This window comes from Elaeis guineensis, chromosome 12 (genome assembly GCF_000442705.2).
Source record: "Elaeis guineensis isolate ETL-2024a chromosome 12, EG11, whole genome shotgun sequence".
Classification (NCBI taxonomy): domain Eukaryota; kingdom Viridiplantae; phylum Streptophyta; class Magnoliopsida; order Arecales; family Arecaceae; genus Elaeis; species Elaeis guineensis.
The window spans coordinates 2,867,663-2,890,819 of record NC_026004.2 but is presented as its reverse complement, the minus strand read 5'-3'; the positions used below and the strand labels follow the sequence as shown (position 1 = coordinate 2,890,819).

General features: G+C 37.8%; 1 pseudogene; it reads right to left on the bottom strand.

Annotated features, from left to right (window-relative positions):
* Positions 1 to 17: 17 nt before the first annotated feature.
* Positions 18 to 22,921, bottom strand: LOC109506463 (CBL-interacting serine/threonine-protein kinase 11-like; annotated as a pseudogene).
* Between the last annotated feature and the right edge of the window lie 236 nt (positions 22,922 to 23,157).

The following is a 23,157-nucleotide window of genomic DNA, read 5'->3' as shown; positions in this document are numbered from 1 at the left end:
TAAAATTTAATGCAGGCTCAAAAAAATTTAATAACTAAAATACCAAATCCATCCTTCACCTTCACTACCACCAACCCATCAGCTAGCCAATGGACCACCATACTCACTACCAAATTACCAATCTGCCCCTCCACCACCACCCTTGTGAGCCCCTTCTTTCTCTTTCTCCGAACCACGAGCCCCTCTTTCTCTATCATATTTTCAGCTGTCGCAAGAATTACCTCAGCTAGCTCAATCGAGATGAATCGCTCTTGATCTGATGGAGGTCTAAACAGGCTGGACGGATCGAGCCTGGAGGAGAAGGATATGAGGTCAAAGGCATTGACTGCCTGGTCTGCCTCCTTCGACTTCTAGAACTTTTTGTACTCCATCTCCGTTGAATAGAACTACGCCAGTGCCGCCCACTCCTCTTCGTTGAGCCCTTTCTTGATCCAGAGGTCGTAGAAGATCTCATCGACAATGATCCTCCTCTTGGGATTCAGGTCCAAGAGCCGATCGATATATTATCAAGGCTCGGGTGAGGTCCACTTGGGGCATCGGTACTTCCTATGGTAGATCTTGTGGTATATCACCATTAAATTGGGGGCATTGAAAGATAGATATCCGGCATCGAGGGCATATAGGATCACACTGCATGGCCAGACATCGACATTGGCACCGTCGTATCCCTTCTTGTTAAGGATCTTTGGTGCAACGTATGTCGCATTCCACAGAGGGTGTGGAGGAGCCATTCGCCATGGACTTATTTGGGGACCATGGTCAGGCTAAAGTTAGGGACCTTTGAAGGAGAGGAAACAGTTTTCCTCTAGAATGTTCAGGTTGCATCTAAGAATTTTCTTTAATATTCTACTTGTTTAAGATTCAAATCTTTATCTGAATCGCAATGGAATCAGGGATCAAATCTCAAATTATCTAATATAAACCTTCGCCTAGGCCTGGATATGCAGACCCTCTACTTCGCATGCACGTCAGACGCCGCAAAAAAGCAGAATGAACTCCAATCCAATTGGCTTCGCAACTCAATCAATCGAGGAATGAGATGTGATGGTGTGACACCTCACACCAGCAGGTGGGATGTCCAAGAAGGATCCACATCCAAGGAGAGGAGACGGCAACAAAGGGAGAGATGTAGAAGATGAAGGACCTCTCTCTTCACACGCCTGTCTCTCTCTTTTTTTCTCTTCTCTCAATTTGATTTGTTTGCTATTCTATTCTCTTCTATCATCCATAGGTAGAGACCCTCTCTATTTATAGATGATTCTCATAATCCAATGAGAGCAGGACTTTTTATTCAAATCTGATTTGAATTGATCCAATGCTCATGAAAGGACTCCTACATGAGATATAATTACCATCACTTATGACATCTACTTTGCACCCACTCTCACACCCACTTGGGATGCCCCAAATAAGCACCAAACTAATTTTTGATCATGCTTCATGAGTGGGTATTCCCAGTGCAAGTAGGAATACTCATATTTCATCCAAAACAGATCCGATTCGAATCCGATTCGAAGTCGGTTCGAAATAATTTCGAAAAGCTGTCAATCCTAAACTCTTTAGCACTTTTGTACCAAGTCTAACTTAAATTTTGAATCTATTTAAGTCTAATTAATTTAGATCTAATCTGAAATTAATTAGTACTTAAATTCAATCTTTCATATGTTCCATGGATCATAAATAGAAATTGTTCATCCCCGAAATTGAACCTGAACCTCATGTGTAATGTTAGCTAGACATAGTCAACTCTTCAATCCCGTTTGACTCATAACTCAATTCTCAATCAAGTTAGCTTATATATTCAATCAAGTCAAGTAGTTCTAGATTGGACATATAAACATAGGTCAATTCCTTTCTACTTTGTTTGACTTATGTGTGTGACTCCATAGGTTCAAACACTAAGTCGGTAGTACAGGAACCAATTCTTGCACTAATCGAGATACCATCTAGCAATGATTTTCGACATCCAGATAGATCAAATTATTGCAAAGGAATATTTCAGAATTCATACTCATAGTTATCGCATAATTCATCCTTTTGACCCTAGATGCTCTAGGATAGTCTCAGGTTAACTGTCAACCGAGATTGCTTCATCCACATTATATTTTAACCTTTTAAATCCATCTCATGGATTATCCTGATTAAGGCTTTACTAAATTGAAATACAGCGATGCATCAACGTCAATAATCTGGAGGGATCAATTCCATCTTGATCCATACACAGACTTCGCAAGTACTTGACTGTACCCAGTAGCTTTCCATCACTGCACTAAAATCCAGGTAGTTCGGCACCAAAGCACAGTGAGTTGCTTGCAAGTTACTATGATGATCTCAAGTCTGAAGGATATTTATATCCATGTGTTTCGCGAGCAGCTCTTGACAGCAGAATGCTCAGTAGGTGAGTCACTTGTTCAATGACGATGTACCCTTATATCTCAGTTGTATGCCATACCAGTGTTACCACACTTCTTAATTAAGAGGACAATCAATCCATATGGCACACAACAATCTTCACTCGATAAACGTCATCGTCCTGTAATGACGTATTATTTGATCGCGAACTTATTTAAGAACTATATGATAAATTCTCTCTTTATTGTACACTAGCATAGTTCTAGAAACTTCATCACGGTACAAGAGTTCAAGGAAGATGTCACTTTGTGATGAAAAGTATCATAATAACTATTATTCAATAATCAATAATTCATATACAAAGATGAACTCAATCATCACACGATTGATTTTAGGATACAATTCCCAACAACTCTCACTTGGACTAAAACCAATCAGGATAGTATCTTATACCCATCTTCCATTTGAAGTCATCGAACTCTTTGATCCTGAGAGCTTTAGTGAAGGGGTTGGCTAGGTTCTCTTTTTCGTCGATCTTCTGAAGCTCGACATCACCTCAATTCACGATCTCTCGCACTAGGTGATAGCGGCACAGAATATGTTTAATGTGATAGTACGATCTAAGTTCTTTCGCCTGAGCTATGGCACTGGAGCTGTCACAATACAGCAGGACAGGACCATCAATGGAAGGCACAACTCCCAGCTCGATCATAAACTTTTGCAACCACACCGTCTCCTTTGCAGCATCTGATGTAGCAATGTATTCCACTTCGCATACAGAATCGGCCACAGTATGTTGCTTGAAATTTTTTCAGCAAACAGCTCCTCCATTCAACGTAAATACGTAGCCCGACATGCTTCTGCTGTCATCACAATCTAACTGAAAACTGAAATTAGTATATCCCACAAGTTTCAGATCTGAGTCTCTATAGATAAGCCATTGATCTTTAGTATTTCTCAAATACTTAAGAATTGCTTTTGCAATCTTCCAATGCTTCTCACCCGGATCTGATTGGTACCTACTCACTATCCCTAGTGAATAGGCCACATCCGACCTCGTACATGTCATGGCGTACATGATAGATCCCACTGTCGAAGCATATGGTATTCTACTCATACGCTCTCTCTCCTCAGGAGTTATCGGACAATCCTTCTTAAAAAGAGTAATTCCATGGCCTATCCGAAGATAGCCTTTTTTGAAATTATCCATGTTGAACCGCTTCAACAAGGTGTCAGTGTACGTGGATTGGGACAATCCAAGCAACCTTCTAGATCTATCCCTATAGATCTTCATCCCTAGGATGTAGGATGCTTCTCTCAAATCCTTCATGAAGAACTATGATGATAACCATAGCTTCACACTCTGCAAAGTCGGGATGTCATTTCCTAGTAACAGTATGTCATCCACATACAGCTCAAGAAAAATGACCACAGAATTGAAAGTCCATTTGTAGATGCAAGACTCTTCTCCATTCCTAATGAAGCTATATGTTTTGATTACTTTATCAAAATGCATGTTCCAACTCCTCGATGCCTGCTTAAGTCCATAAATTGACCTTTTCAACTTGCACACTTTCGACTGGTCTGTGAATATGAACCCTTCAGGTTATATCATATACATCTCTTCTTCCAGTTCTCTATTAAGAAAAATGATTTTGACATCCATCTGTCAGATCTCATAATTTAAGTGTGCAGCGACAGCAAGCATAATCCGGATGGACTTGAGCATTGCCACAGGAGAGAACGTCTCGTCATAGTTAATACCATAATGCTGATGGTAACCCTTAGCAACTAGACGGGCTTTACAGGTCTGTACCTTCCCGTCCACTCCTATTTTCTCTTGAAAATTCATTTACACCCTATGAGTTTTATCCCTTCGGACGGATCAACTAGTGTCCAGACACTATTGATCTCCATGGACTCTATCTCAGACTTCATGGCCTCAAGCTATTTTTGAAAGTCGGGCCTTTGCATGGCCTCCATATAGGTGATCGGATCCTCATTGTTCTCATCAAGTTCAATAGGATCACCGTCCCAGATCCAAAAACTGTAGTATCTGTCCGGCTGACGCAATACTCTACTGGATCTCCTTAATGGTGCCTCTACTGGCTCCGGATTCGATTCACCAATCGAACCCAATTCTATATGTGTCGGTCCTTCCACCTCATGAACTTCATCAAGTTCAATTTTACAGGTATTAACTACTTCACCAAGAAACTCTTTTTCCAAAAAGATTGTCCGACTGCTAACAAACACTTTTTGTTCTGCAGCGAGGTAGAAGTAGTACCCTTTAGTTTTCTTTGGGTACCCTACGAATAAGCATCTATCGGACTTCGATCCAAACTTATCTGTCTTTAAACGTTTGACATAAGCTAGACACCTTCAGATCCTAAGATGTGAGAGCACCGGCTTATGTCCAGTCCATATCTCATATGGAGTTTTATCGACAGATTTGCTGGGTACCTTATTCAAAATATAGCAAGCAGTCTTTAGAGCATATCCTCAAAAGAATATTGACAGACTGAAAAAGCCCATCATGGATCGAATCATGTCTAACAAGGTTCGATTCCTCCTCTCGGATATACCATTATGTTGTGGTATTCCAGGAGGGATCCATTGTGAGAGAATTTCATTCTCTTCCACATATATCAGAAACTCATTGGTGAGGTATTCACCTCCTCGATCTGACCGAAGGATCTTAATACTCTTTCCAGTTTATTTCTCTACTTCAGCACGAAATCGTTTGAATATTTCAAATGATTTTGACTTATACTTAATAAGATAGACATACCCATACCTTGATAGGTCATCTGTAAACATAATGAAGTAGTAGTATCCTCCCCTAGCACATACGTTTATAGGCTCACATATATCAGTATGTATTAGACCTAGGACATCACTGGCTCTTTTATCTTTTTCTTTAAAATGTGACTTAGTCATCTTACCAAGTAGACAAGATTCATAGGTAGGCAATGATTCACAATCATCTATCTCAAGGACACATTCTTTGATTAACCTGTCAATTCTATTCTTGTTCACATGACCAAGCTTACAATGCCAAAGGTAGGATTCACTGACATTATCTATTTTAGGGTGTTTACTAAGTGTGTACATTACACTAACAGACCGTGATATTATGTATATGTCATATTTTAATTATCCACGTATAATTGTAGTATCATTCATAATAATATCACAAAAATCATCCTTTATTATAAACTTGTAACCAAATTTGGTCAAAAGACCTACAGAGATGACATTCATCATAAAGGAGGGACAATAATGACAATCATCTAACATGACACTATTGGACTCGAAGACAAGCTGCAAAGTTTTCAAGATCAGAACTGGAATAAGACTTTCATCTCTAATGTTAAGGAACCGCTCGTCCTCTCAAAATTTTTTACTTACCTGCAGTCCCTGCAACGAATTGCATATATTAATAAGACTTTTGGTATCCAATACCTAGATAGTAGTATCACAAACAGAGAAATTATAAAGTGTTATCATATAAATACCTTGTGAAGCAACCACTTGCCTCTTTCTCTTATTCTTAGGCCTGTTTGGATCAAGGGTGGCTATATAAGCAGGACAATTTCTTTTCCAATGATCTAGCTTCTTACAGAAGAAGCACTCTACCTGGCTCTTGTCAACTTTTGACGGTTTGCTTTGCTTGGGATTGACGGCAAGGGATTTTTGCACCTTTTTCTTCTTTTCTTTTCTAAAGGATCGACGCCTTATAGATGAACCTCCCACTAAATTCACTGGCTCCTTTTGGAGCTGGTGATCCTTCTCAAAAGTCTACAGTAATCCTAGTAAACCATGGTAGTTTACTGCAGGCTTCATCATTCTATAATGACTGAGAAAGGATAGGTAGGATTTCGATAGCAAATTGAGGATAGCATCTTTGCCTAACTATTCATGCAACGGAAAGTCAAGTTTGCTAAGACGTTCAATCTGCTCAATTATGTATAATACATGATTGGTGACTAAAGCTCCCTCTCGCATATGGGCATTGAACACTACGCAGAAGGTTTTATGTCTCTCCGCATCCTCAGGGATGCCGAAAGACTCATTCAACATTTGAATCATCTCCTCAGGCTGTGCATCCTCGAACTTACGACTAAGTTTATCATTCATAACTGCCCTCATCACGCAACGCATAGTCGTGCGATCATTGAGCCACTTCATGTAAGTGTCTCTCACAGTACGAAGAGCATTGGCTGTAGGTTCTTCAGGTGCCTGTTCCATAAGGACATACAAAATCCTCTCGTACTCCAACACGATCTTCAACTTTTGATACCAACTATCAAAGTTAGGTTTGGTGAGCTTGTCGTTGTCCAACAGCGAATGGAGGGATAGTGTGTTGGCCATAACTGAAAGAAGAAAATATTAGCCTATTGGTATATGAGTTATATATATATTTTTTTAATCCTGAAGATATGGACTTTAGTCTAAAGGTCCTTTCACTATTTTTTACGAATTGGTAGCCTCTATCTCCAACTCGAGAAATTACATTAATTCCTTAGTAGGTGCTAGAATCCACACGGACTGCATTCGGACCTGAGTGTGGCTCGGCTAACCCTACTGCATCCATGGGTAGGTTCATAATCAATTATTTCTCCAAACAATTTCTAGCATTAGGTTTTGCCCCAGACATACCTTCAGCAGGTGTGTGGCGCTTCCACTGAAAATCTTGGTTAGGTCCAACCATTAACATGACACATCAAGTACATCCAACAAACGGATGTCCAGGTCCAAGTGTGGCTCGACCAACCTGAGCATTGATCTGAAGGTACATCATGATGGTCATATGATAAATAATAATTCCAATACATAATAGACACTAGGCGTGTGGCGCCTTCAATACTTATTTGAAACATTGGACTCATTATTACACACCTTAATGGGAGACAATGATCAAGTTATCTCATAACTTTATCACTTTATGGACCTAATAATTTAGAAGATTTGATTTCATTGATCTGAGAATAAGAGAAGAAGTCGACCTGCAAGCTGCAAATCCTTCCACTGACTTCACTAAGTCTTGTAAAGGATTAAATACAAGCTAGTCTAAAGACACCTAAATCAGTAACATTGATTCACCTTAATGGCATGGGTCTGCACCAATCGACTAGTGACCTAATCAAAACATAATCTATCATGTTGGTCAGGTAAGTGAGATCAGTGGGAGGGATCTGCCCTTAACTCACCGTAGATGCAACTAGGTGAATAGCTCCCAATTAAAAACCACTTGATCGAATCTGCCAAACTTATCTTAGACACCAACTGGTTAATTAGTTTCGATTTGGCACACCAGAAGATTCGAGCTCAACCATAGAGCCATGATCATGGTCCATTTATTAAGGTCAAATACATGGACTTGATCAGACTTCAACTATTGAGATTGATTTAGAAAAATACTGACCTAATCTAATTTAACACTTGATTAAACTTAATTAATTTCTCTACTTGGTCCATATGTATTCCTAACCCTAGGTCTAACCCATTAAAAGGACCTGATTCATGCTAATCCTTTGCTCATCATATTATGTGATATCTTAATGATCTTCAATTCTCAATTTTAGATCATTCAAACTTAATTCAAAATTAAGTGTGTGAAACGTGTGTTTCGATTTGTAGAACTATTCTACAAGGGTTTCAAGTGAAGCATATCATATGTTTCAACACATGAAAATAAATTTTTATAATATGTTTAATAATTAAACATACATAGATATAATTTAAACTTCATTCATACATTTCATATATGATGACAACTTTTAGATCAATATCAATTATATCATATTTAACATGTAATTCAGATCTAAAATAATTTTATATCTAAATTTTATCATATTATAATGAATTATAAATTATCTTACATCTAATCTAAATATATTTATGATCAAAATAATACATAAAAGTCTGTTCACTTTTTTTCTTCATGAAACTGGATCACAACGACATCCCTACATGTCATAAGAGAACCCATCGAATAGGCAAAAGAGAGATTAATCTCTTCAATCTCTTATGACCGGACGGTCTAGTGATCTCATCAATCTGAGTACTGGGCTACTAAGATCTAAAATCTAATTTCATATATAATTACATCAACATGCAATTATTGACAAAACTATTTTATGTCTTGAACATATCCTTGATCTCATCAATTATGTTCTTCATCTAATCCAATTAGATTTGATGTATCATATATATCATATCAAATCTAAAACTTATCTTATATTGATTATAAAATATCAATTTTAGATTTGATATCAAATAAAAAAATAATTAGATGCAAATATGAATGCATAAGAAATTAATTTTCGATAAAATCTGTTATCGCACAGTGCTGAATTATGATAGGATTCAGATCTAAATATCTATCGAAACAGATCCAATTTAAATCTGAGATAATCCTCACTTCATAAGAAAAATAATAAAATTAAAATTATATTAAAATAAATTTAAAATAAATTTTTAATTCATATTATTTTTCATAAAAAATCCAGCAACATCAGAATTCTGTTATAACATATTTATAACAACCTCAATCAATCATTGATTAGGCACCTCTAATCCAATCAAAATCAGATCAAAAATTTTATATAAATAGATTTAAATAAGATTTAATGTTATATAAAAAATTTAAATTATATCCTATTTAAATAATCATAAAAAATTTTATTTTACATGTATATATTTTAGGCCTGCTCTGATACCAGTTGAAAGGGAGAAAACAGTTTCCCTCCAGAATGTCCAGGTTGCATCCAAGAATTTTTTTTAATATTCTACTTGTTTAAGGATCAAATCCTTACCTAAATCATAGTGAAACTAGAGATTAAATCCCAAATTATCTAATATAAACTTATTGGGAATAGTGTCCCAAAGCCAATCGTCAGCCTGTTGACGGTTGTGCTCCTTTTGTATTAGTACATGAATTATAAATAAATAAAAATTATTTTAGTATTTTTTCATCACAAATATTTCATCTTCTAATGAACTCCTGTGTTGTGGTGAAGTCCTTAGGACTATTTAGACTCGACAAAGGAGGATTTATCGCTTAGTCCTTAAACCTGTTTGTGACCAAATGATATGTTGTTACCAAGAACGACAATGTTTATCGAGCATAGGTCGTTGTGTACCATATGGATTGGTTGTCCTCATAACCAAGGAGTGTGGAGACACTGGTATGGCATACAGGTGAGATATAATGGTACATTTGCACTGAACGTGACCGACTCCGGAGCTATTTCTGCTGTCAAGATTTGCTCCGATGGGATATGGGTATAAATGTCCCTCCGACCTGAGACCGCCATGGTGACTTGCAAGTAACTCACTGCACTTAGGCACTGGACTACCTGAATTTCTAATTCAGTAACGGAAGGCTGCTGGGTATAGTCAAGTACTTGACTTGTCGGTGCGTGTGTCAAGATGGAATTGACCACTTCAGTTTAGGAGCTGTGTACAGCCGTGTTTCAATTTAGCAAAATCTTGGCCAGGGTAGTCCTAGTGAGGAGTCACAGGACTAATTGAGTTGAACACGATTCGGATGATCTCATCAGGGTTGACAGTTTAACTCTGAGTCGTCCTAAACACAGAGGTCAAAAGGGATGAATTATATGGTAACCATATTCACGTAGGTTCTGAATGTTGCGATTGTGACTATTCGACCTATCCGGTTGTCGGGTACCATTGCTAGATGGTCACTTCGATTAGTACAAGAATTGGTTCCTGTGCTACCGGCTTAGGTTCGAACCTGCGGGGTCACACACATTAGAGGTTCTTTTCTGATCTGATGGCTGATTATGAGTCTTATGTGTCTGGGACTCTATGATTGAGAATTAAGATTCTCTGATCATGAGTTCCACACATTTTGGGTACCGGGGTCAAAATTTTAAATTTCAAATTTTGAATTTGAAATTTGAACTCTTTGATCAGGATTTCATATCGATGGTTTTTGATGCCTAATTGCCTATCGAATTTGGACTCAATATTTATAAGAGATTTAATTAGTGATTTGATCGCTAATTAACTCAATTTGATTAAGTAATTATTTTTAGATCAAGTCCAATTGAATTGGATTCAGTTTGGATTGATCCGATTAGGTTAAGTATTGTCTAATCGCTAAAGTGATTTAGTCCCTGATTTGATGAGGAGTTAGGCTTAGTTAATTCCTGATTTGATTAGGATTTTATTGAGCCTAATTAAGCCTAATTGTGTTGGATTTAATCTGGTTTAATTGTGCTTAACCTATTTTAATTAGGTTGGCTTGGCTCAATTTGAATCAAACCACCTTATTTTAAATTCCCTGCACCACCCAACTTTCTTGCGCCTATTTGAATTCACGAGAAAAAAATTTTTCGTGATTTTTCTCCCACGCAAAGCTCTCTCATGCCCATATTTCTGTACGCCAATTATTTGGATTAACTTGATTTGTTACCCATCCAAATTCAAAGGGATTTTGAATTTGAATGGATAACCAAATAACCATGCGCCAGCTTATCCTCTTTTGTGCTCCCCATATTCCACACGAGAAATAGTTTCTCGTGAAAGTCTCCACGCACAAAAAAAGAAAAAAGAAGGCCACGCCATCTCTTCTTTCTCTCACAAATGGATGAGGATAAGATTGGTTGGCACTTGAATTCAAATTTGATTTGAATTCAAGTGAGCAACCACCTCTTCTTATCCACTCACACACTTTCAACATCTCTTGCGATGTTTTATAAAATGAAAAAAGGGAGGGGGCATAGGCAATGAAAGAAAGAAGAGATAAGGGGCGTGGGGAGGTTCTGAAAAAATTTTGAAGTGTTCAAAATTTATCGAGAGGAGAGAAAAAGGAGAGAGAAGTGGGCGCAGGGTTTTTGGTGTGTACCCTAGGGTTTCTACCTAGGGTTCGGGAAGTGAGATTGATGTGCCACGAGTATCGTGAGTCCACCAAATTTCAGGGAGAGACCATTAGCCTCTCAACCAATCGTGCAGACGATCCAGAGCATCCGAGGAGTCGGCACACATCGATCGAAGGAGTCGATCAACATCAGCCATCAAAAAGGTAAAATCAGGAACTAGCATTCGTGAGGAGCCGATCAAACGGAAGCTTCGTGTGGACGATCCGCAGAGGTCAGACACTAGTGTGGCTGCGATGTGACGATCAGAGCCTCCTGACGGTGATCAGATTGCGGTGATCGACTACCCGTAAAAGATGATGTGTTCTGAACACAGTACAGTAAAAAGTTTACTGTTTCAAATTTGAATTTCAAATTTAAATGCATGCTGTTGTATCATATTTAGATCCTAGTGTAGGATTAATTAGTATTAATTAATGAGATTAATTAATAATTCCACTGTAAAATAGTAATTTTAAAAAAATTTTAAAATTACCATTTTGCCTCTGCACTGAATTTTTGCTTCAAATAGTATATGAGCATGGTTCTAGAATATGATATACATATGTATGCATAGATTAAGGTGTAATCTATAAGTTTAAATTTGAAATTTAAAATTTGTTAGAAGTTTCAAATTTGAAATTCAAAATTCAAAATTTGAAATTTGAAATTTGAAATTTATTTGAAATTTCAAATTTGAAATTTGATATTCAAAATTTGAAATTTGAAATTCAAAATTTAAAATTCAAAGATTGAAAATTCAAAATTTGAAATTTGGTTGAAATCTCAAATTTGAAATTTGAAATTCAAAATTTAAAATTTGAAATTAAAAATTTAAAATTCAAAGATTGAAATTTTGAAATTTAAAATTTGATTGAAATCTCAAATTTAAAATTTAAAATTTGAAATTTAAAATTTAAAATTCAAAATTTAAATTTTGAAATTGGTATATTTAGATATACTTGATCCAAGTAGCAAGTAATCTAATTGGATTGGTTGCCATGGCCATCCGATCATAGGAGAAAAGTAGGGTTTAAAGGCCCTCTCTTCCCATTCAATGGGGTCTCCTATGGTGGTAGGGGTGCCGATGCAATTATATCCCATGCCGATGATGCAGCGAAAGGACTTAATTATAAGATTTATCATGAATGTGTTAGATTAGATCTAAAAAAAAATTCATGATTTATTTTGAATTATTTTCTGTTATGAAATGAGCAATAGGATTGCTGTTTATGAAATGTGCTGACCCGTTTGTGAAATGAGTCAACACATTTGGTGAACAAAAAAATAAAATCTTTCAAAATTTGAAAATTATTTTTGAAATGCCAAACCTTGACCCATCAGTTCAAGTACTTAATTAAAAGAATTAAGTGTTGTCTAGTAGGTCTAGAATTGTGAATTAAGACCTAAGACAATTGCATAAACTTGTGGGTCAATGGGTTAGATGAATTAGGTCCATAATTGGGTTAGACCTAAGGTTAGCTTAAAAAATGGACTAAATGGAGTAATTGGTCAAATCTAATCAAAAGTTGAATTAGATTAGGTCAAGGATACTCTAGACTCAACTTCAATAGTTGTAGTTGAATGGGTCTATGTCTTTAACTAGACCAAGGTGGACTTAATTCATGGCTACGCGGTGGAATCCTATTTACTAAGTTGATCAAAATTAAAACTAATAAACCGGTTGGTGTCTAAGGTAAGTTCGGCAGTTTTGACCAGTGGTTCTTAAGCAGGAGCTACTTGCATTGATTCGATCATTGACGAGTTAATGGCAAATCTCCACCACTGATCTCACTTATCTGGCCAATCTGGTAAGTTAGATTTTGATTAGATCACTTGGTGATTAGAGCTCACCCATGTCATTAGGTAAATCAGTATGACTGATTTAGGTGCTCCTAATACCAGCTTTAATTAAATCTTTTTTAATCTGACTTGGTGAAGTCAGTGGGAGGATTGAAATTGGCTGGATGATTTTTTCTCTACTATCCTTTAATAAAATCCTCAAAAATTGTTAGGTCCCTAAAATGATTAAGTTATAATGATAACTAAGTTAATGCCTCCCATTAAGTGAGTGATAATGAGTCCATTAGTTCAATGATCATTGGAGGCCCAAAGGCCTGGTGCTCATTGGCTAATGGAATTATCATTCATAATATGATAATTTGGTTGAGTCTTTCTGATGGTGGTTAGGTTGGCCGGCCAAAGTCGGGCCTGATCATTTATTGGTCTGATTCACCAAATTAAGTCATGTTAATGGTTGGACCTAACCAGATCTTTTCAGTGGAGGCCAAAGCCTACTGATTAGGTTCTGGGGCAAAATCAATTACTAGAAGTTGTTTAGAGAAACAACTGGTTAAGAACCTACCCATAGATGCACATGGGTTGACCAACCAAAGTTGGGCTCGTGTGTAGTATGTGTGGATTCTAGTACCCATTAAGAAATTAAAGTAATTTCTTGAATTGGAGGTTGAGGCTACCAGTTCGTAAAAATATTGGAAAAAATTTTAGTCTAAAGTCCAAGTCTTTAGTATTAATTTATGTACTAATAGAGGTCTGGTTTTTCTTTATATAGCTATGGCCACTACCTTGTCACTCTGGTCATTATTAGATAATGACAATCTCATGGGACCTAATTTCGATAGCTGGTATCGAAAATTGAAAATCATCCTTGAGCATGAGCGGATTCTTTATGTAGTAACGGATCCAGCACCTAAGGAGCCAGCTCCGAACGCTAGTAAGGCGATCCGAGACACTTACCAGAAGTGGCTTAATGACCGCACTACCGTCCGATGTATTATGCTGGCAGCAATGAATGACGAGTTCAGCCACAGGTTTGAGAATGTCCAGCCACAGGAGATGCTTCAAATGTTGAACGACTCCTTTGGCACGCCTGACGACGTTGAAAGGTACAAAACTAGTTGTGCCATTTTCAATGCTCGAATGAGGGATGGGGCCTCAGTCACTGATCATGTATTGTACATGATCGAGATGATTGAGCACCTAAGCAAATTGGGTTTTTCTCTGCACGAGCAGCTCGGTAAGGATGTGATCTTTAATTCTTTGCCCAAGTTTTTCCTCCCATTCCTTACTCATTTTTGAATGACAAAGCCTGCAGTAAACTACCACGGGTTGTTGGGGTTGCTGCAGAACTTTGAGAAGGATCACCAGCTCCATAAGGAGTCGGTGAATGTAGTGGGAGGGTCTTCTTCTCATCGTCGACCCTTTGGGAAGGAGAAGAAGAACAAGAAGAAGAAGAACAAGAAGGTGCAGCCTCATACTGGGACGATTGCACAGGGTCAGACCAAGAAGCGCAAGCCCGACCAGAGCCAGGCGGAGTGCTTTTTTTGCAAGAAGCAGGGGCATTGGAAGAGAAACTGTCCTCAATACATTGCCTCCCTGGACCTGAACAGGCCAAAGAAGAAGCAAGGTAATTATATGATAACTCCTTGCAACTTTTTTATTTGTGATACTACTGCCTGGGTATTGGATACCGGAAGCCCTTATCATATTTGTAATTCGATGCAGGGTCTGCGGTCAGTAGGAGATTTGATGAAGGTGAGAGGTTCCTGAACGTTGGAGATGGAAGCAAAGTTCCAGTTCTAGCTTTAGGAATCATTAGTCTTGTAATCAATTCTCGTAATGTAATTCTGAGTGAATGTCACTATTGTCCAAACTTTTTATTAAATATTATTTCTGTAGGCCTTTTGGCCATGTACGATTATGGTTTTTTAATAAAAAAAATATTTGTAATATCATTTTGAATGGTGTTACAATGTTTGTTGGACAATTAAATAATAGAATTTACTTACTATCACAGCCTGTTAATGTGGTTCAAAACTTCGGTAAACGTCCTAGAATAGATAATGTGTCAGAAGTCTACTTTTAGCACTGTAGGCTAGGTCATATCAATAAGAACAGGATAAACAGGTTGGCTCAAGAAGGAATTCTTGAACTTGGTAATTGTGAATCACTTCCAACCTGTGAGTCTTGTCTTCTTGGAAAGATGACCAAGTCACCTTTTACTGGAAAAGATGAGCGAGCCAGTGAACTGTTGGGTCTGGTACATTCTGATGTATGTGGACCTATGAGCTCAAGTGCAAGAGGTGGATATTTCTACTTCATAACCTTAACAGACGACCTATCGAGGTATGGGTATGTCTACTTAATGAAGTATAAGTCGGAGTCGTTTGAAATGTTCAAACTATTCTGAAATGAGGTAGAAAAATAAACTAAAAAGTATATTAAAATTCTTCAATCTGATCGAGAAGGTGAATACCTTTCCAATGAGTTTCTGACGTATCTAGGGGAGAATGAGATTCTCTCTCAGTGGACTCCTCCTGGAACACCACAGCATAATGGTGTGTCTGAAAGGAGGAATCGGACCTTATTGGACATGGTTCGATCCATGATGGGGTTTGCTGGTCTGCCGATCTTCCTCTAGAGATATGCGCTCGAATCGGCTTGTTACCTTCTAAATAGAGTTCCGAGTAAGTCTGTAGGCAAAACGTCATATGAGATGTGGATAGGACATAAGCCAGTACTCTCGTATCTTAGGGTTTGGAGGTGTCTGGCTTATGTTAAACGTTTAATTACAAACAAGCTTGGACCTAGGTCTGACAAGTATAATTTTATAGGGTACCCAAAAGAGATCAAAGGGTATTATTTCTACCTTGCTGATGAGCAAAAGCTGTTTGTCAGCCTTAAGACAATCTTTTTAGAAAAGGAGTTCCTTAGTGAAGGAACTGTTGCCTCTAAGGTCGAACTTGACGAAGTTCGACAGGTGAAAAAACCGACACATGTTACTGAACCTGAATCGAATTTGATTAGATCAGATCCGGAGTCCATTGATTATGCACCCTTAAGGCGGTCTGGTAGAGTACCACATCAATCGGACAGATACTATAGTTTCTTGGTCCGGGATGGCGATCCTGTCGAACTTGATGAAAACGATGAGGATCCGATCACCTACATGGATGCAATGCAGAGACCTGACTCTGAGAAATGGCTAGAGGCCATAAAATTCGAAATGGAGTCCATGAAGGTCAACGATGTGTGGACATTGGTTGACTCACCCGAAGGAGTGAAACCCATAGGGTGTAAGTAGGTCTTCAAGAGGAAGAGGGGTGCAGACGAAAAGGTGGAGACCTATAAAGTCTATCTGGTTGCCAAGGGATATCGTCAACGTTATGGTATAGACTATGATGAGACGTTTTCTCCTGTGGCAATGCTCAAATCCATTCGGATTATGCTTGCGATAGCTGCCCATCTAGACTATGAAATCTGGCAGATGGATGTGAAGACAGCTTTCCTAAATGAAGAGCTGGATGAAGAGGTGTATATGATACAACCTGAAGGGTTCACATCCACAGATGAGTCTAAGGTATGCAAGCTACAAAGGTCCATTTATGGACTTAAGCAGGCATCTTGAAGTTGGAACATACGTTTTGATAGGACGATCAAAACGTATGGCTTCGTTAAGAACGGAGAAGAGCCCTGCATTTATAAGTGGGCTAATGGTCTAGTAGTAGTATTTCTTGTATTGTATGTGGATGACATTCTCTTAATCGGGAATGATGTCCCTGCATTACAGGGAATAAAGATTTGGCTATCGTCATAGTTCTCCATGAAGGATCTGGGAGAAGCTTCCTACATCCTAGGGATGAGGATCTATAGGGATAGATTCAAAAGGTTGCTTGACTTATCCCAGTCCATGTACATTGATACTATGCTGAAAAGGTTCAGCATGGAGAATTTCAAGAAAGGCTATCTACTGATAGGCCATGGAATTTCTCTCTCGAAAAGGGATTGTTCGACAACACCTCAAGAGAGAGAGCGTATGGGTAGGATTCTATATGCTTCGACAGTGGGATCTATCATGTACGCCATGACATGTACACGATCAAATGTGGCATACTCACTAGGGGTAGTGAGTAGATACCAATCTGATCCAGGGGAGAATCACTGGAAGGTTGTTAAAACCATCCTGAAGTATTTAAGAAATACTAAGGACCAGTAGCTTGTATATGGTGAATCGGATTTGAGACTTATAGGGTTTACAGACTCTAGTTTCCAGTCTGATCGCGATGACAGTAAGAGTGTGTCAGGATTTATTTTTATCCTTAATGGTGGGACTGTCTGCTGGAAGAGTTTCAAGCAGCACACTGTGGCTGATTCAGTATGCGAGACGGAGTATATTGCTGCATCAGATGCTGCCAAAGAAGCGATGTGGCTGAGAAAATTCATCACCGAGCTCGGAGTAGCAACCTCCCTTGTTGGTCCAGTTTTGCTATACTGTGACAGCTTTGGAGCCATTGCTCAGACGAAGGAACCGAAGGCACACCAGCGGACAAAGCATATTCTGCGCTGCTACCATCTCATCCGAAAGATCGTGGATCGAGGTGACGTCGACCTTCAGAAGATCGACGAGAAGGAGAACCTGGCCGACCCATTCACTAAAGCCATTGCGGTGAAGGAGTTCAACAACTACAAGTCGAAGATGGGTATTAGATACTGCACCGATTGGCTTTAGGCCAAGTGAGAGATTGTTGGGAATAGTGTCCCAAAACCAATCGTCAGCCTGTTGACGGTTGTGCTCCTTTTGTATTAGTACATGAATTATAAATAAATAAAAGTTATTTTGGTATTTTTTCATCACAAATGTTTCATCTTCTAATGAACTCCTGTGTTGTGGTGAAGTCCTTAGGACTATTTAGACTCGACAAAGGAGGATTTGTCGCTTAGTCCTTAAACCTATTCACGATCAAATGATATGTTGTTACCAAGGACGACAACGTTTATCGAGCATTGGTCGTTGTGTGCCATATGGATTGGTTGTCCTCATAACCAAGGAGTATGGAGACACTGGTATGGCATACATGTGAGATGTAATGGTACATCTGCATTGAACGTGACGACTCCGGAGCTATTTCTGCTGTCAAGATTTGCTCCGATGGGATATGGATATAAATGTCCCTCCGACCTGAGACCACCACGGTGACTTGCAAGCAACTCACTGCACTTGGGCACTGGACTACCTGAATTTTTAATTCAGTAACGGAAGGCTGCTGGGTGAAGTCAAGTACTTGACTTGTCGATGCGTGTGTCAAGATGAGATTGACCACTCCAGTTTAGGAGCTGTGTATAGTCGTGTTTCAATTTAGCAAAACCTTGGCCAGGGTAGTTCTAGTGAGGAGTCACAGGACTAATTGAGTTGAGCATGATTCGGATGATCTCATCAGGGTTGACAGTTTAACCCTGAGTCGTCCTAAACACAGGGGTCAAAAGGGATGAATTATACGGTAACCATATTCACGTAGGTTCTGAATGTTGCGATTGCGATTATTCGACCTATCCGGTCATCGGGTACCATTGCTAGATGGTCACTTCGATTAGTACAAGAATTGGTTCCTGTGCTACCGGCTTAGGTTCGAACCTACGGGGTCACACACATTAGAGGTTCCTTTCTGATCTGATGGTTGATTATGAGTCTTATGTGTTTGAGACTCTATGATTGAGAATTAGGATTCTCTGATCATGAGTTCCACACATTTTGGGTATCGGGGTCAAAATTTTGAATTTCAAAATTTGAATTTGAAATTTGAACTCTTTGATCAGGGTTTCATATCGATGGTCTCTGATGCCTAATTGTCCATCGAATTTGGACTCAATATTTATGAAAGGTTTAATTAGTGATTTGATCGCTAATTAACTCAATTTGATTGAGTAATTATTTTTAGATCAAGTCCAATTGAATTGGATTCAGTTTGGATTGACCCGATTAGGTTAAGTGTTGATATAATCGCTAAGGTGGTTTAGTCCTTGATTTGATCAGGGGTTAGGCTTAGTTAATTCATGATTTGATTAGAATTTTATTGAGCCTAATTAAGCCTAATTGTGTTGGGTTTAATCTGGTCTAATTGTACTTAACCTATTTTAATTAGGTTGGCTCAATTTGAATCAAACCACCTTGTTTTAAATTCCCTGCGCCACCCAACTTCCTTGCGCCCATTTGAATTCATGAGAAGAAATTTTCTCATGAATTTTCTCCCACGCAAAGCTCTCTCACACCCATGTTTCTGTGCGCTGATTATTTGGATTAACTTGGTTTGTAACCCATCCAAATTCAAAGGGATTTTGAATTTGAATGGATAACCAAATAACCATGCGCCAGCTTATCCTCTTTTGTGCGCCCCATATTCCACACGAGAAATAGTTTCTCGTGAAAGTCTCCATGCACAAAAAAAGAAAAAAGAAGGCCATGCCATCTCTTCTTTCTCGCACAAATGGATGAGGATTAGATTGGTTGGCACTTGAATTCAAATTTGATTTGAATTCAAGTGAGCAACCACATCTTCTTATCCACTCACACGCTTTCAACATCTCTTGTGATGTTTTATAAAATGACAAAGGGAGGGGGCGTGGGCAATGAAAGAAAGAAGAGATAAGGGGTATGGGGAGGTTCTGAAAAAATTTTGAAATGTTCAAAATTTACCGAGAGGAGAGAAAAATGAGAGAGAAGTGGGCGCAGGATTTTTGGTGTGTACCCTAAGGTTTCTACCTAGGGTTCGGGAAGTGAGATTGGTATGCCACGAGTGTCGTGAGTCCACCAAATTTTAGAAAAAGATCCATCAGTCTCTCAACCAATCGTGCAGACGATCCAGAGTATCCGAAGAGTCGGCACACATCGATCGAAGGAGTTCGATCAACATCAGCCATCAAAAAGGTGAAATCACGAACTAGCATTCGTGAGAAGCCAATCAGATGGGAGCTTCGTGTGGACGATCCGCAGAGGCCAGACACTAGTGTGGTTGCGATGTGACGATCAGAACCCTCTGACAGTGATCAGATTGCGGTGATCGATTATCCACAAAAGGTGATGTATTCTGTACACAGTATAGTAAAAAGTTTACTGTTTCAAATTTGAATTTTAAATTTAAATGCATACTGTTGTATCATATTTAGATCCTAGTGTAGGGTTAATTAGTATTAATTAGTGAGATTAATTAATAATTTCACTGTAAAATAGTAATTTTGAAAAAGTTTTAAAATTACCATTTTGCCCCTGCATTGAATTTTTGCTTCAAAACCTTCGCCTAGGCCTGGATATGCACACCCTTTACTTCGCATGCACGTCAGACACCGCAGAAAAGCAGGATGAACTCCAATCCAATTGGCTTCGCAACTCAATCAATCGAGGGATGAGATGTGATGGTGTGACACCTCACACCAGCAGGTGGGATGCCCAAAAAAGATCCACACCCAAGGAGAGGAGACGGTAACAAAGGGAGAGATGTAGAAGATGAAGGACCTCTCTCTTCACATGCCTGTCTCTCTCTCTTTTTCTCTTCTCTCAATTTGATTTGTTTGCTATTCTATTCTCTTCTCTCATCCATAAGTAGAGACCCTCTCTATTTATAGATAATTCTCATGACCCAATGAGAATAGGACTATTTATTCAAATCTGATTTGAATTGGTCCAATACTGATGAAAGAAAGACTCCTATATGAGATATAATTACCATCACTTATGACATCCACTTTGCACCCACTCCCACACCCACTTGGGATGTCCCAAATAAGCATCAAATTAATTTTTGATCATGCTTCATGAGTGGATATTCCCAGTGCAATTAGAAATACTTATATCTCATCCAAAACAGGTCCGATTCGAATCCGATTCGAAGTCGGTTCGAAATAATTTCGAAAGACTGTCAATCCTAAACTCTTTAGCACTTTTGTACCGAATCTAACTTAGATTTTGGACTTATTTAAGTCTAAGTAATTCAGATCTAATCTGAAATTAATTAATACTTAAATCCAATCTTTCATATGTTTCATAGATTATAGACAGAAATTGTTCATCCCCGAGATTGAACTTGAACCTCATGTGTAGTGCTAGCTAGACATAGTCAACTCTTCAATCTCGTTTGATCCATCACTCAATTCTCAATCAAATTTGCTTATATGTTCAATCAAGTCAAGTATTTTCAGATTGAATATATAAATATAGGTCAATTCCTTCCTACTTTGTCTGACTTATGTGCGTGACTCCATAGGTTCAAATACTAAGCCGATAGTACAGGAACCAATTCCTGTACTAATCGAAATACCATCTAGCAATGGTTTCCGACATCCAGATAGGTTGAATTATCGTAAAGAAATATTTCAGAACTCATAGTCATGGTTACCACATAATTCATCCTTTTAATCCTGGATGCTCTAGGATGGTCTCAGGTTAACCGTCAACCGAGATTGCTTCATCCACATTGTATTTTAACCTTTCAAATCCATCTCATAGATTACTCTGGCCAAGACTTTACTAAATTGAAATACAGTGATGCATTAACTCCAATAATCCGGAGGGGTCAATCCCATCTTGATCCATACACAGATTACGCAAGTACTTGACTGTACCCAATAGCCTTCCGTCACTATATTAAAAATACAGGTAGTTCGGTACCAAAGTACAGTGAGTTGTTTGCAAGTCACTATAGTGATCTCATGTCTGAAGGACATTTATACCTATGTATTTCGCGAGCAGCTCTTGACAGCAGAACGCTCAGCAGGTGAGTCACTTGTTCAGTGACGATGTACCCTTATATCTCACCTGTATGCCATACCAGTGTCACCATGCTCCTTGGTTAAGAGGACAACCAACCTATATGGCACACAACGATCTTCACTCGATAAACGTCGTCCCGTAATAACGTATCATTTGATCGCGAACTTGTTTAAAAACTATACGATAAATCCTCTCTTTATCGTACACTAACATAGTTCTAGGAACTTCATCACGGTACAAGAGTTCAAGGAAGATATCACTTTATAATAAAAAATAATAGAATAATTATTATTCAATAATCATAATTTATATATAAAGATAAACTCAATCGTTACACAATTGATTTTAAGACACAATTCTCAACAACTTTGAGGTTGTCGGCATTATTGAGGAGGAGATTTTCTGGCTTAAGGTCGTGTGGTAGAAGATGCCACAGGAGTGACAATAGCCAACAGCTAATGGGTTGGTGGTGGTGAAGGTGGAGAATGGATTGAATATTTTAGTCATTTTACTATTTTAAGCCCATATTAAATTTTATTTTATTTTAAAATAATCTAATAATGTCACATCAATCATCTAATTCAAACTAATATGCCATGTGGCATCAACGGCAAGTTTTCTCCCAAATTAGAAGGTTGGTGGAAGACATTACAATAATTTGTAAAGTATAGAGTTGACATTACTGAAATTGAAAATATATGAAAATATTTACAAATCAAGATAAAATACAGGATATTATTTATTTTTTATCCTATTATTTTTATTTTTAATAAATTTTTAAAAATTATTATCTGTATTCTTAAAAAATATAAATAAAAATTTTTATTTTTAATTTTTAAAAATATAAAAAATAATTTTTATGGCTACTAAAATCATCTCTTATTATTACTATTTCATCGTGATTATTATTATTATTATAATTTTATATTATTATAATTTTATATTATTAATATTTTTATCACTATTATTATTATCACTATTTATTATCGTGCTTATCATTATCATTATTGGCAACCCCACCATAGCATTCTTATTTTTATCACTATCATCATTGTTGTGAGCACCGTTATCTTTATAGATGCTTTGGCCGTACCATCATCGTCAGGAACGCAAATTCCATTTGTGAAATTAGTTGCAATTGTCACTCATGCCGTCCATCTCCACGGCCTCGCTAATGCCTCTACCACTGTCGTCACATTTTTTTTTAAATTAATAAAATATTCTAAATATATATATTTATAAATTAAAAAATAAAAAATATTTTTTTAACTTGTATATCTAATATATATAAATATATATATATAAATAAAAAATAAGAAAAAATTTATGAATCATTGAGAGTATCCACATAAGCAA